At 44.8% G+C, this 13,137-nt stretch overlaps 1 protein-coding gene across 3 annotated transcripts in view; it reads right to left on the bottom strand.

The window, feature by feature from the left end:
* The window catches only part of LOC119858775 (heparan sulfate glucosamine 3-O-sulfotransferase 1-like), a 110,015-nt gene that overhangs the window by 45,485 nt on the left and 51,393 nt on the right, over positions 1 to 13,137 (bottom strand). The window contains exon 1 of one of the 3 annotated variants that reach the window (XM_038410163.2): positions 4,956 to 5,254. The exons of the other annotated variants lie outside the window; for them this stretch is intronic. The gene's annotated coding sequence lies outside the window, so the exon portion shown is untranslated. Of the gene's footprint in view, positions 1 to 4,955; positions 5,255 to 13,137 lie in introns of those variants that run through there. 3 annotated transcript variants of the gene reach the window in all.

Genomic DNA, 13,137 nt, shown 5'->3' with positions numbered 1-13,137 from the left:
GCTGACTCATATCCAGCTTCTCGTCCACTGTCACCCCTAGGTCCTTTTCCGCAGAACTGCTGCCGAGCCATTCGGTCCCTAGTCTGTAGCGGTGCATTGGATTCTTCCATCCTAAGTGCAGGACCCTGCATTTATCCTTATTGAACCTCATTAGATTTCTTTTGGCCCAATCCTCCAATTTGTCTAGGTCCTTCTGTATCCTATCCCTCCCCTCCAGCGTATCTACCACTCCTCCCAGTTTAGTATCATCCGCAAATTTGCTGAGAGTGCAATCCACACCATCCTCCAGATCATTTATGAAGATATTGAACAAAACGGGCCCCAGGACCGACCCCTGGGGCACTCCACTTGACACCGGCTGCCAACTAGACATGGAGCCATTGATCACTACCCGTTGAGCCCGACAATCTAGCCAGCTTTCTACCCACCTTATAGTGCATTCATCCAGCCCATACTTCCTTAACTTGCTGACAAGAATGCTGTGGGAGACCGTGTCAAAAGCTTTGCTAAAGTCAAGAAACAATACATCCACTGCTTTCCCTTCATCCACAGAACCAGTAATCTCATCATAAAAGGCGATTAGATTAGTCAGGCATGACCTTCCCTTGGTGAATCCATGCTGATTGTTCCTGATCACTTTCCTCTCCTCTAAGTGCTTCAGGATTGATTCTTTGAGGACCTGCTCCATGATTTTTCCAGGGACTGAGGTGAGGCTGACCGGCCTGTAGTTCCCAGGATCCTCCTTCTTCCCTTTTTTAAAGATGGGCACTACATTAGCCTTTTTCCAGTCATCCGGGACTTCCCCCGTTCGCCACGAGTTTTCAAAGATAATGGCCAAGGGCTCTGCAATCACAGCCGCCAATTCCTTCAGCACTCTCGGATGCAATTCGTCCGGCCCCATGGACTTGTGCACGTCCAGCTTTTCTAAATAGTCCCTAACCACCTCTATCTCTACAGAGGGCTGGCCATCTCTTCCCCATTTTGTGTTGCCCAGCACAGCAGTCTGGGAGCTGACCTTGTTAGTGAAAACAGAGGCAAAAAAAGCATTGAGTACATTAGCTTTTTCCACATCCTCTGTCACTAGCTTGCCTCCCTCATTCAGTAAGGGGCCCACACTTTCCTTGGCTTTCTTCTTGTTGCCAACATACCTGAAGAAACCCTTCTTGTTACTCTTGACATCTCTTGCTAGCTGCAGCTCCAGGTGCGATTTGGCCCTCCTGATATCTTTCCTACATGCCCGAGCAATATTTTTATACTCTTCCCTGGTCATATGTCCAACCTTCCACTTCTTGTAAGCTTCTTTTTTATGTTTAAGACCCGCTAGGATTTCACCATTAAGCCAAGCTGGTCGCCTGCCATATTTACTATTCTTTCGACTCATCGGGATGGTTTGTCCCTGTAACCTCAACAGGGATTCCTTGAAATACAGCCAGCTCTCCTGGACTCCCTTCCCTTTCATGTTAGTCCCCCAGGGGATCCTGGCCATCTGTTCCCTGAGGGAGTCAAAGTCTGCTTTCCTGAAGTCCAGGGTCCGTATCCTGCTGCTTACCTTTCTTCCCTGCGTCAGGATCCTGAACTCAACCAACTCATGGTCACTGCCTCCCAGATTCCCATCCACTTTTGCTTCCCCCACTAATTCTACCCGGTTTGTGAGCAGCAGGTCAAGAAAAGCGCTCCCCCTAGTTGGCTCCCCTAGCACTTGCACCAGGAAATTGTCCCCTACGCTTTCCAAAAACTTCCTGGATTGTCTATGCACCGCTGTATTGCTCTCCCAGCAGATATCAGGAAAATTAAAGTCACCCATGAGAATCAGGGCATGCGATCTAGTAGCTTCCGTGAGTTGCCGGAAGAAAGCCTCATCCACCTCATCCCCCTGGTCCGGTGGTCTATAGCAGACTCCCACCATGACATCACTCTTGTTGCACACACTTCTAAACTTAATCCAGAGACACTCAGGTTTTTCCACAGTTTCGTACCGGAGCTCTGAGCAGTCATACTGCTCCCTTACATACAGTGCTACTCCCCCACCTTTTCTGCCCTGCCTGTCCTTCCTGAACAGTTTATAACCATCCATGACTGTACTCCAGTCATGTGAGTTATCCCACCAAGTCTCTGTTATTCCAATCACGTCATAATTCCTTGACATCACCAGGACCTCCAGTTCTCCCTGCTTGTTTCCAAGGCTTTGTGCATTTGTATATAAGCACTTGAGATAACCTGTTGATCGCCCCTCATTCCCAGTATGAGGCAGGAGCCCTCCCCTCACAGACCTTCCTGCCTGTGCTTCCTCCCGGTATCCCGCTTTCCCACTTACCTCAGGGCTTTGGTCTCCTTCCCCCGGTGAACCTAGTTTAAAGCCCTCCTCACTAGGTTAGCCAGCCTGCTGGCAAAGATGTTCTTCCCTCTCTTCGTAAGATGGAGCCCGTCTCTGCCCAGCACTCCTCCTTCATGGAACACCATCCCATGGTCAAAGAATCCAAAGCCTTCTCTCCGACACCACCTGCGTAGCCATTCGTTGACCTCCACGATTCGACGGTCCCTACCCAGGCCTTTTCCTTCCACGGGGAGGATGGACGAGAACACCACTTGCGCCTCCAACTCCTTTATCCTTCTTCCCAGAGCCACGTAGTCCGCAATGATCCGCTCAAGGTCATTCTTGGCAGTATCATTGGTGCCCACGTGGAGAAGCAGGAAGGGGTAGCGATCCGAGGGCTTGATGAGTCTCGGCAGTCTCTCCGTCACATCACGAATCTTAGCCCCTGGCAAGCAGCAGACTTCTCGGTTTTCCCGGTGTAAAGAATGTAAAGTAGCTCATAAGTCTTTACAAGAGTGCAGTATTTCATCTTCTGAAAAGAAAACCTGGCCATCAAAACAGTAAAGCCTCAATGGTTTGCTGAATATCGGGGAAAAATACCCAAATTCTGCAGCCATGAGGCCCTCCTCATGGTCATAGGAGGCACCATAATTCTGGTCATGGCATCCCCACATGTCCATAGCTGAAGTCTTGGCCACCATATAACCTTCCACAGTGAATACCATAAACTCTTCCCTAAAGGGTTCTGGCAATTTGTCTGCAAACTTAGAGCTGGTCATTCAATTGACAAATTCATTTGTAGAAAGAGCAATGCCTGCTAGTTCGTGACGCACATTTATAGAGAAAAAGAGGTATAAAACTTCCTCCCCATTAAGTCCATTCTTTTGTACTCTTTGTCCTTAGGGATAGACTTACACCTGCCCTGCGAAGCCCTGTCATTTGCTGCAGTCACCACCAGGGAGTTAGGGGCAAGGTGGGAGTACAAACCCTCAAAAACCCTGTATTAAGGACAAAATACCACTTCTGCAAATGCTTTGCCATGTGGGGAAACAAAGCTAGAGTATTCTAGAGAGCCTCTGTAGGCTCCAAGACAGTATCATTTATCAGGAGGGATACTCTTCCCAGCAGTGATGACTGAAGAATATACAGCAATTTATGTGTATTCTCCGGTAAGAATTCAGTCTGGATACTCAAGGTAGCAACCATATGCCTCAGGAGGTCCTGATATACTTTAAAAGACCTCTGGCACGAAGGGACAGGAAGATTCTGGCATTAGAGAGTCATCTGGGGAGGATGAGGAAGCAATTTGTTGCACTGACTATGGGTCCTGTGTTGTACCACTGGGTATGGTGGGAATAGCCTGGAGGTCCAGGGGGGAATGGGCTCAGTAATTGCTTGCAGTTAAGATGGTTTTGGAGTGGGAGCCACCATTGGGACTCGTAGTCTCACTCTGAGCAAATCGAAGAGCATGACCTCAGGGACTGAGGAGCATCCCAAGGATTCTAAGGAGGATACGGGACATGTGGATAAGGCACTGGTGGCCAGTAGGCACTGGGCAAAGAGCCCCCGTTCTGACTGCAGGACCGATCCCAGTACCAATGGTGATGTGAGGGCAATCTCTGATGCCTATCTGAGGATGAGGATGACCCTGACCTGGAACTTGAGGTGTCCCAGAGGTTCTCTGGTGACAGTGGGGGAGCAAAACCAATGGGGCAAACAAATGGTCAGATTTGTCTGAAACCCAATATGGGGGCAGCATCAGTACTGAAGAGGAATGGGGGATTAACACCTGCAGCACCAAATGTGAGACACTCCCACCCAGTACCTGGAGAGGCACCAGTACCTAGGCCAGGGATGGGCAAACTTTTTGGCACAAGGGCCACATCTGGGTATGGAAATTGTATGGCAGGCCATGAATGCTCATAAAATTGGGTGTTGGGGTGCAGGAGGGGGTGCGTGCTCTTTTTTTGGGTGGGGCCAGACCTGAGGAGTTCAGGGTGTGGAAGAGGGCGGAGTGCGGGCTCCGGCTCGGGGTGCAGGCTCTGGGGTGCAAGAGGGTGCTCCAGGCTGGGACCGAGGGGTTCAGAGGGTGGGACAGGAATCAGGGCTGGGGCAGGGACTTGGGGCATGGGACAGGGTCAGGGTGCAGGCTCTGGGTGGCGCTTACCTCAAGCAGCTCCTAGAAACAGCTCCCATGCAGAGGCACAACCAGGTGGCTCTTTGAGCTGCCCCGTCCGCAGGCGCCGCCCCTGCAGCTCCCATTTGCCACGGTTACCGGCCAATGGAAGCTGCGGGGGCAGTGTGGGGAGCCCCCTGGCTGCCCCTCCACATAAGAGCTGGAAGGGGGACATGCTGCTGCTTCCAGGAACCATGGCACACAGGGAGCGGGGCAAACCCCCGACCCTGCTCCTCGGCTGGAGCACTGGAACAGGGTAAGCCTCAGACCCCACTGCCCGACAGGAGCTTGAGGGCCAGATTAAAACATATGAAGTGCCAAATGCGGCCCCCGGACTGTAGTTTGCCCACCCCTGACCTAGGCTAAAGGCAGTAGCAAGCTTGGTGAAGGTATCTTCCACCAAGGTGACAGTGTGGATGGATGCACCAACATCAAGGGGGCCTTTGATGCCAGTGTAGGCCTTACCTCCACGGCCTGAAGCCCGGGTGGCATGAGCTGTGGTGCTGGTGAACCCGGTAGCTCTGCAACATGGCCAGGAAATCTCAAGGGTACAATGAAGGATGTAGCAGCAGAAGCCATGGCACCAGCGAACTCTTGAACAAGTGGAGAGTCCAGGACTCCAAGGCAAAGCAGGTCTGATACCGTCCAGTACGTTGCCAAGATGGGGACAGTTGGTGCTGATGTCATTGGTATTGGACTCAATGGTTCCCCCCGGCCAGAACTGGAGTCAATAGTAAGGGCTCTCTTTGCTCTCGGCAGAGTACCAGGGAGCAGTTAGACGTCCTGCGTGACAGAGGGAATACAGTGCCAGTCAGCACCCCTCTTAGAGGACAAGAATTCTCCCCAAGCCCTGAAATGATCCTGATTAATTTTATGGGACCCCTTTCTCATCATTCCAGATGAAGAAGAATGACCCCTCTGCTTCTTGGGGCAAATGCCATACCCAATGAGACGAGTGCCTCAGTGCTGAATGGGGTCTCATGGTCTGCTCCAGCCGGTGATGCTTCAGCTGTAAGTCTCTCATCACCAGAATCATCTTTGTGAGCGATTTGCAGATGGAACACCTCTCTTTAATATGCCCTTTACCGAGACACAACAGCACCTTGTGTGGGAGTTGCTGTTGCGGATAGCCCCACCCCACACAATGGACAATGCTTGTACCCTGGGGAGGACATCATGCCAGGCATCCACCTACCCTACCTAATATTTTACTAATCCTAAACTTAACCTCAAGTACGACTATATACACAAGAAACATTTCTCAGAAACAAAGACCAAAAGCACAAGGTGAAAAGACACCACACAGAACTCCAACTCTAGCCACGGGCAGGGAGAAGGAACTGGGGGACTTGGGCGGTGCCACCCTTATGACCAATGGAAGATCAAGGGTTGTAGGGCATGAGTGCCACCCCTTCAGGTACTGCTAGGCAAAGTTCTCAGCACCAGTGCACTTCTAATCTCTCTGACTCAGCTCCCTGTCTGTAGGATAATAATACTTCCTAACTCCAAAAGGGTGTTGTGGGGATAAAACCATAAATATTTGGAAAGTGTCCAGTTGTTACAGGTGCACTGTGTGTGAGTGGGGCCAGGGGGAGACAGGGTGAGGGGAAGAAAGATGGGCAGTACTGACATGCATAGCTACAGCAGAACTATACGGAAAATGATAAATCACCAAGACCAACTGAGTAGAGATACACAAGTTCTGAAGGAGTTCACAAACAAAATGGATTAGTCTATAAGGTGCCACAAGTACTCCTTTTCTTTTTGCGGATACAGACTAACACGGCTGCTACTCTGAAAAATAAGCTGCATGTCACAAATATGCACTGTACTGGAAGGTGGCAAACGTACCTATCTTTATGAAGAGTATTAAGAGTGATCCTTAGAATCAGGTAAATTGGTTGAACTAACAGAATTATATATCACTTAGCTAACCATGCCGTAAGGTCAAGTCTACCTACTGATATGCCCACCACCACCACTGTAGAATGTGACAGACACATTGTGTACTGTACCTCTCTAATCTATTATAATTCATTGAGCATGTCAGCAAAACAGAGAAAATAAAACCAGCTGGCATAACTTATTTGGGCCTTTCAAATAGCATCTGACAAAGTCTTTTACAAGAGAAGAAACTAACCAGTTTCGGGGTAAGAAGAAAAATTCTATCATGGATTAGAAAACTGACTAAAATATTGAAAACAGAGAGTAGGAATGGATAGTAAATCTTCAGCATATGCACTACTAGGTTCTAAATTAATTGTAACTGATCAGGAAAAGACAGGCTGAGATTCGCAAAAGATCCTAATGGTACGTCTACATTGCAAAAAAAGACCCGCAGCAGCAGGTCTCAGAGCCTTGGTCATCTGACTTGGGCTTGCACTACAGCACTGAAAATAGCTTTGTTGACTCAAGCTGGAGCCCAGGCTCAAGACCCACTCCCTTCGCTGGGTTTCAGAGGCCAGGCTCTGCAACGTGGAGACGGGAGTGGGTCCCAAGTCCAGGTCCAGCCTGAGCCTTAACGTCTATACTGCTATTTTTAAGCCCCTTAGTGTGAGCTTGTGAGCCAAAGTCAGCTCACCTGGGCTCTGAAACTTGCTGTCATGGGTCTTCTTTTGAAATGGAGACATACCCCTAATGGAGTTTCTGTACCTACTTCCTACTGAATGTGAATTTAGGAGATGGCACCTAATTCCCTTTCGCTCCTTTGAGTCCCAACCATAAAAGTTTCTTTGTGGAAAGTTCAATGAAAAATTCAGCTCAATGCACATTGGTGGTCAAAAGGCAAACAAATCATTAGTATGCAAAAGCAATGGGACAGAAAATAGCAGAGCTATTATGTAATTTTGTAAGTTAACGGTCCAGACTGACTGAGAATACTGTGCTCAGTTCTGGCCAATTTATCTCAAGAAGATATATAGAAATAGAAGAGGTTCAGAAGTAGACGACAAAGATTACAGGCATTTTCATGCAAGGAGAGATTCAAAAGATTGGTACTGCTTAGTTTAGAAAAGAGACACAAAATAATCTAAGTTAGTGAGACAAAATTGGTACACCTATTACCCTCTCACAAGTCCTGAACAAGCGGACACTCAGTGAAATGGAAAGGTAAAATTAAAAACTAATAAAATGAAATGCTCCTTTAGTGATGGTCAATTAAATTAAATGTCACAGAATATCATTGAGGATTTATCCAAAAGCAAAAAAAAAAAAAAAAACCAACAACAACAAAAAAAACAAACACTCAAAACAAAAATACAAAAACCCACCAAAGCTGGAAAAACAAAACAAAAAAAATCCCAGTAACAGATAAGGCAGTAAAGGATTTTGAAATACAAGAAAGTAAAAATTTCCTTAAATAAGCAAATATCCATTATAAAAATGAAGTGAAATTGAATTGAATGTCTAAGACTATATTTCTCTGATCACAATACTTGGGAATGGCATATATGAACATTAATTTTCCATCAGTGGCTCAATACCTTCCTCATTAAAAATCTCTGAATTCAGTGCTCTTTTATTTAAATAAAGATATCGGCAACTAATGCATGAATTTCTTAATAAGTTAAGGTTTATTTGTTCCTTATTGTCTTCTCAGGGATCTCTGTTTCTGAACAGCTTAGCAGAAGTTTCATATCACCACTCAAAGCAAAGCTTTTTGTATTTCATTAACTAGTCATAAATATTGGGAAGACCCGAAACTTTATAGTTAAAACATATAATTCATGATTTATAGAGAAAGCACAAGCAAGCTCTACTGACTTTTAGAAGGCCTCAAAAGGACACTAAAAGAGCCTGTCGTGGCGACTGTGGTTCACAGACTAAAAATGTAGTGAGGAGACAAAGTATAAAGTAGCAGCAAATTAATGGAGAAAGTTGAAGTATTGCATGCCCTTTAAAGAAACCAAGACCATAATATCAAGGCCAGTGGGAAATAAGTAAATCATGCATCCCAGAATATGGGTCCTTTCTGCATTTGATTAAAAAATATGATGCTATACAAAAAAAGCAAACAAACAAAGTCTTCATTTAAAGAAAACAAAATCCATGGGTAATTAGAACTGGTCAAAAAAATGGAGTTTTGCTTCCATGGAAAATTCTGACTTTTCATCAAAATATTGAAAACTGAGGTTTAATTTTTTGAGCAAAATGCTTTCCATGGAGAACTCTGATATTCATCAAAAAAAAATTAAAATTAGACACTTTTCATTTAGTTGAAAACACAATTTTTTTTTTTGTCATTAAGCAGTTGATGAAAATTTTTTGACAAGCCCTATTTGTAGTTATTCATGCTGTCCATGTAAACTTCTCCATAGTAGCCAGAACAGCATTGCCCCAGAGTAAGTCAGACAGCGATATGTACAATACAACTCTTCTTTATAGTCTTATACAAACTGCATTCCAAAATATTTCATAAAATTTAACAACAAATGATAGCAGCTGGTGTTTGACAAACTACAGAAAACAATCATGTGAAAAGATACAGGGAATAAATTAAAACATAATCAGTCATAAAAATAGACTGTGGCAGTAATGGCTTCCATTCACCTAAATGGAAGTATTAATTTCAAAGCATTTCAAAGAGACTTTTTAGATACCCTCACATCAATTGAAACATATGAATTCCTTAGCAGTAGTTTTCAACAGAACATTCATTAACGTGAGATGCTAACTGCACTTTAGGAGCAAGTTTTTCAGACATACTAGATATATTGTTGAGCATTAAAGAGATAAACAATTATTTACATCTATCATCACTTTCAGGTTTTCTAGAATGAAATCTATTTCAGCAATCTTTTCCCTCTGCCATATATTTCTGGCACATACCATAGATGAAAGCTGGAAAGGAATATCAATGTTTTCTATCTCTCATTTTGCAAGGCCAATAACTTTTCTGCAGCATTAATTAAACCCATGGTAAAACTAAACAATAGCTGATCGGCAGAACAAGCGACTAGGGGCTGGGCTCATGTAAAGTAAAGGAGAAGAGCCTGGCTCTAGAAGAGAGATTCACCTCCTTTATACTGACCCAGCCTGTCTGGGAAGAAAACAAATATAGGGAGGTGGTTACAAAACATAAGGAGGTGGTTAGTTAATTCAACAGGCTTATAGGAAAAATAGTTGCATTTCCCTATACTGATTGGTTGCAGCCCTCTTGTTTATCAAAGCAGTGGAGCTTTTGGCTGAAATATACAAGCTGTTTAAGGAAGATCATCATCATTAGAGATATTCAAGACTTGCCGAAACAGCCATCTATTAGGGATATTTCAGAACTAATGAAATCAGTCCTTCTGAGATACAGGGAAATGGACTAGCATAATCCCCTAGAAAGAAAAGGAGTACTTGTGGCACCTTAGAGACTAACAAATTTATTAGAGCATAAGCTTTCGTGAGCTACAGCTCACTTCATCGGATGCATTTGGTGGAAAAAACAGAGGAGAGATTTATATACACACACACAGAGAACATGAAACAATGGGTTTATCATACACACTGTAAGGAGAGTGATCACTGAAGATAAGCCATCACCAACAGCGGGGGGGGGAAAGGAGGAAAACCTTTCATGGTGACAAGCAGGTAGGCTAATTCCAGCAGTTAACAAGAATATCAGAGGAACAGTGGGGGGTGGGGTGGGAGGGAGAAATACCATGGGGAAATAGTTTTACTTTGTGTAATGACTCATCCATTCCCAGTCTCTATTCAAGCCTAAGTTAATTGTATCCAGTTTGCAAATTAATTCCAATTCAGCAGTCTCTCGTTGGAGTCTGTTTTTGAAGCTTTTTTGTTGAAGTATAGCCACTCTTAGGTCTGTGATCGAGTGACCAGAGAGATTGAAGTGTTCTCCAACTGGTTTTTGAATGTTATAATTCTTGACGTCTGATTTGTGTCCATTCATTCTTTTACGTAGAGACTGTCCAGTTTGGCCAATGTACATGGCAGAGGGGCATTGCTGGCACATGATGGCATATATCACATTGGTAGATGCGCAGGTGAACGAGCCTCTGATAGTGTGGCTGATGTGATTAGGCCCTATGATGGTATCCCCTGAATAGATATGTGGACAGAGTTGGCAACGGGCTTTGTTGCAAGGATAGGTTCCTGGGTTAGTGGTTCTGTTGTGTGGTGTGTGGTTGCTGGTGAGTATTTGCTTCAGATTGGGGGGCTGTCTGTAAGCAAGGACTGGTCTGTCTCCCAAGATCTGAGAGAGCGATGGCTCGTCCTTCAGGATAGGTTGTAGATCCTTGATGATGCGTTGGAGGGGTTTTAGTTGGGGGCTGAAGGTGATGGCTAGTGGCGTTCTGTTGTTTTCTTTGTTGGGCCTGTCCTGTAGTAGGTGACTTCTGGGTACTCTTCTGGCTCTGTCGATCTGTTTCTTCACTTCAGCAGGTGGGTACTGTAGTTGTAGGAATGCATGATAGAGATCTTGTAGGTGTTTGTCTCTGTCTGAGGGGTTGGAGCAAATGCGGTTATATCGTAGCGCTTGGCTGTAGACAATGGATCGAGTGGTATGATCTGGATGAAAGCTAGAAGCATGTAGGTAGGAATAGCGGTCAGTAGGTTTCCGATATAGGGTGGTGTTTATGTGACCATCGCTTATTAGCACCGTAGTGTCCAGGAAGTGGATCTCTTGTCTCTTCCATCTTAAAGGATTTCATGGTGAAAGATGAGCAAAGTGGTTCAATTTAATTGCTGCTATGCCTGATAGGACTGAAAAGGTAGGCTCTTGTTGAGATTAAGTAGTATTTGCGCAAAAAGGGCCTGATGCAAAGCCCATTGAACTGAACAAGCCTCTTTCCATTGAATTCCATGTGCTCTGGAGCAGGGCCTAAAAGTTTCTGACATAAGATTAATAAACCCCACCACTACAGTACAGCGACAAAGTACTCTGACTAGAACCTTCAACCAAGCAGAGCCTCATGGGACCTGATTACAAGTGTTGGGTTTGGAGGGATCATGTCAGATATCATTTTTCCTCAACACTATTGGGCTCAGGTCAGGTTCGGATTGGCTGTGGTCTGGTCAAGTTCAGGTTGGGCTTAAGAATTAGACCTCAGTGGCCCTCTACACATACCCCCTACAGCCCCTGGAATTGAACCCAGGAGGAATCCTCAGTCTCTATGTTTCTTTGGGGCACAGCTGCCTTCACCTCCCACATCCCCTTCAAAAGTATGGAGGGTAGAGCTTCTGAATTTAACAGGTATAAGAATTTTTTTTTTTTTTTTAACATGAGCTACCTTTTTCCTAACCTTATTCTTGGAAACAGCTGAACCACTTTTAGCAGAGACTTTCCAAAAAGTTCAGCTTGAGACACGCATGCATCATGCAAAATTTCAGCTCCAAAAATGCTGAGTTGACACTTTTGATAGACACCTCATTGGGAGTCAGGCAGCCTGGGGAGGTGGCTGCCTGGGAAGTCCTGGTGCCAAGAGCAAGACCAACAATTCTGTTTTTGTTCACGTGAAAGAATTTTTTAGAATGTTTCCTCTGGTGAAAAATTTTGAATTTTTGACTTTTGTCCCATTTTGCAATGAAAATGTTACCAAAAAATATCAATTTTTCATGGGAGGGAAATTCTGTTTTCAGCCCAGCTCTAACACAGACATTGAAGTGTCATCATTGAGTTAACACTCCAAAGAGATTAACAGGGTAGAGAAGAGCTCACATCTCTGCCATTGTTTGAAGCTATCCACAGACTCTGAAAATATCACAGTATCAGTTTACTCGCGGTTCACATGCGAAAGGTATTGTTCTCAACCATGAGGGCTAGGAACATCAAAATACTCTTGGTGGGCCAAATAAATGTACCAAGTGAGCCAGATCCAGTTCACGCTCCACACGGTTGACTCCCCTGACTCACAAGCTTCACTAGCCAGCCCCTATGAGAAGTAGTGATGTAGTCTCCTGATGCCCAAGGCTGAAACAACCATCCCAGAGCAGGGAGGTTTTATCCCCTCCTGTGCCCCCCAGACACCAAGGAACTTTGCTTCACACTGCTTGTGTTTTTGGACAATGCAGTCAATACAACAGGAGTGAAATCCTAGCCCCACTGAAATTAATGGAAGCTTTGCCATTGACTTCATTGAGGCCAGGATTTCACCTCAGGGTTCGGTCCACTATAGAGGATTTGAATGTTAGTATTTAACTCATCCAGGGAATAGAGCTTGCCTTATAATCATCCCCTGGTTGATGTTTCAGTCTTATTCAGAACTTTTGTATAATGTTCCCAGTAATGCAAGATACTTTACGAATTTATGTTCTGATCATTTTGTTTCTGTATGAATTCTATAATGTTTCTTGTACAGGGCTTTTCAGATAATGAACCTTGCTTTTCATAAAGCTGAAACTGACCGTATATTAGCATAAGAATATTGAAACCAATCTCTGGATTTTGAATCACAAATCATAAAGACCTGAAGAAAAATACTACAGAAAACAACTGTAAGTGTAATTTTCTTTAGGCTCCCAAGGATATACTATACTTTTTGCTACACCAGCTGTATAGTTGGAAGCAGATTTGCTCTAATTCAGGAACTGGGTTTTCCTGGTTGCAGGGGAGGGGGAAAGGATTAAATATCATGTCTTCAAACATCTTCTGGGAAATTGTATAATAAATCCCCACAGGGATTTCTGTAATCCTCCTTCCCAA

The sequence above is a fragment of the Dermochelys coriacea genome, chromosome 7, assembly GCF_009764565.3.
Source record: "Dermochelys coriacea isolate rDerCor1 chromosome 7, rDerCor1.pri.v4, whole genome shotgun sequence".
Classification (NCBI taxonomy): domain Eukaryota; kingdom Metazoa; phylum Chordata; order Testudines; family Dermochelyidae; genus Dermochelys; species Dermochelys coriacea.
The sequence above is the reverse complement of the archived record's forward strand: the minus strand, read 5'-3'. Positions and strand labels throughout refer to the sequence as shown.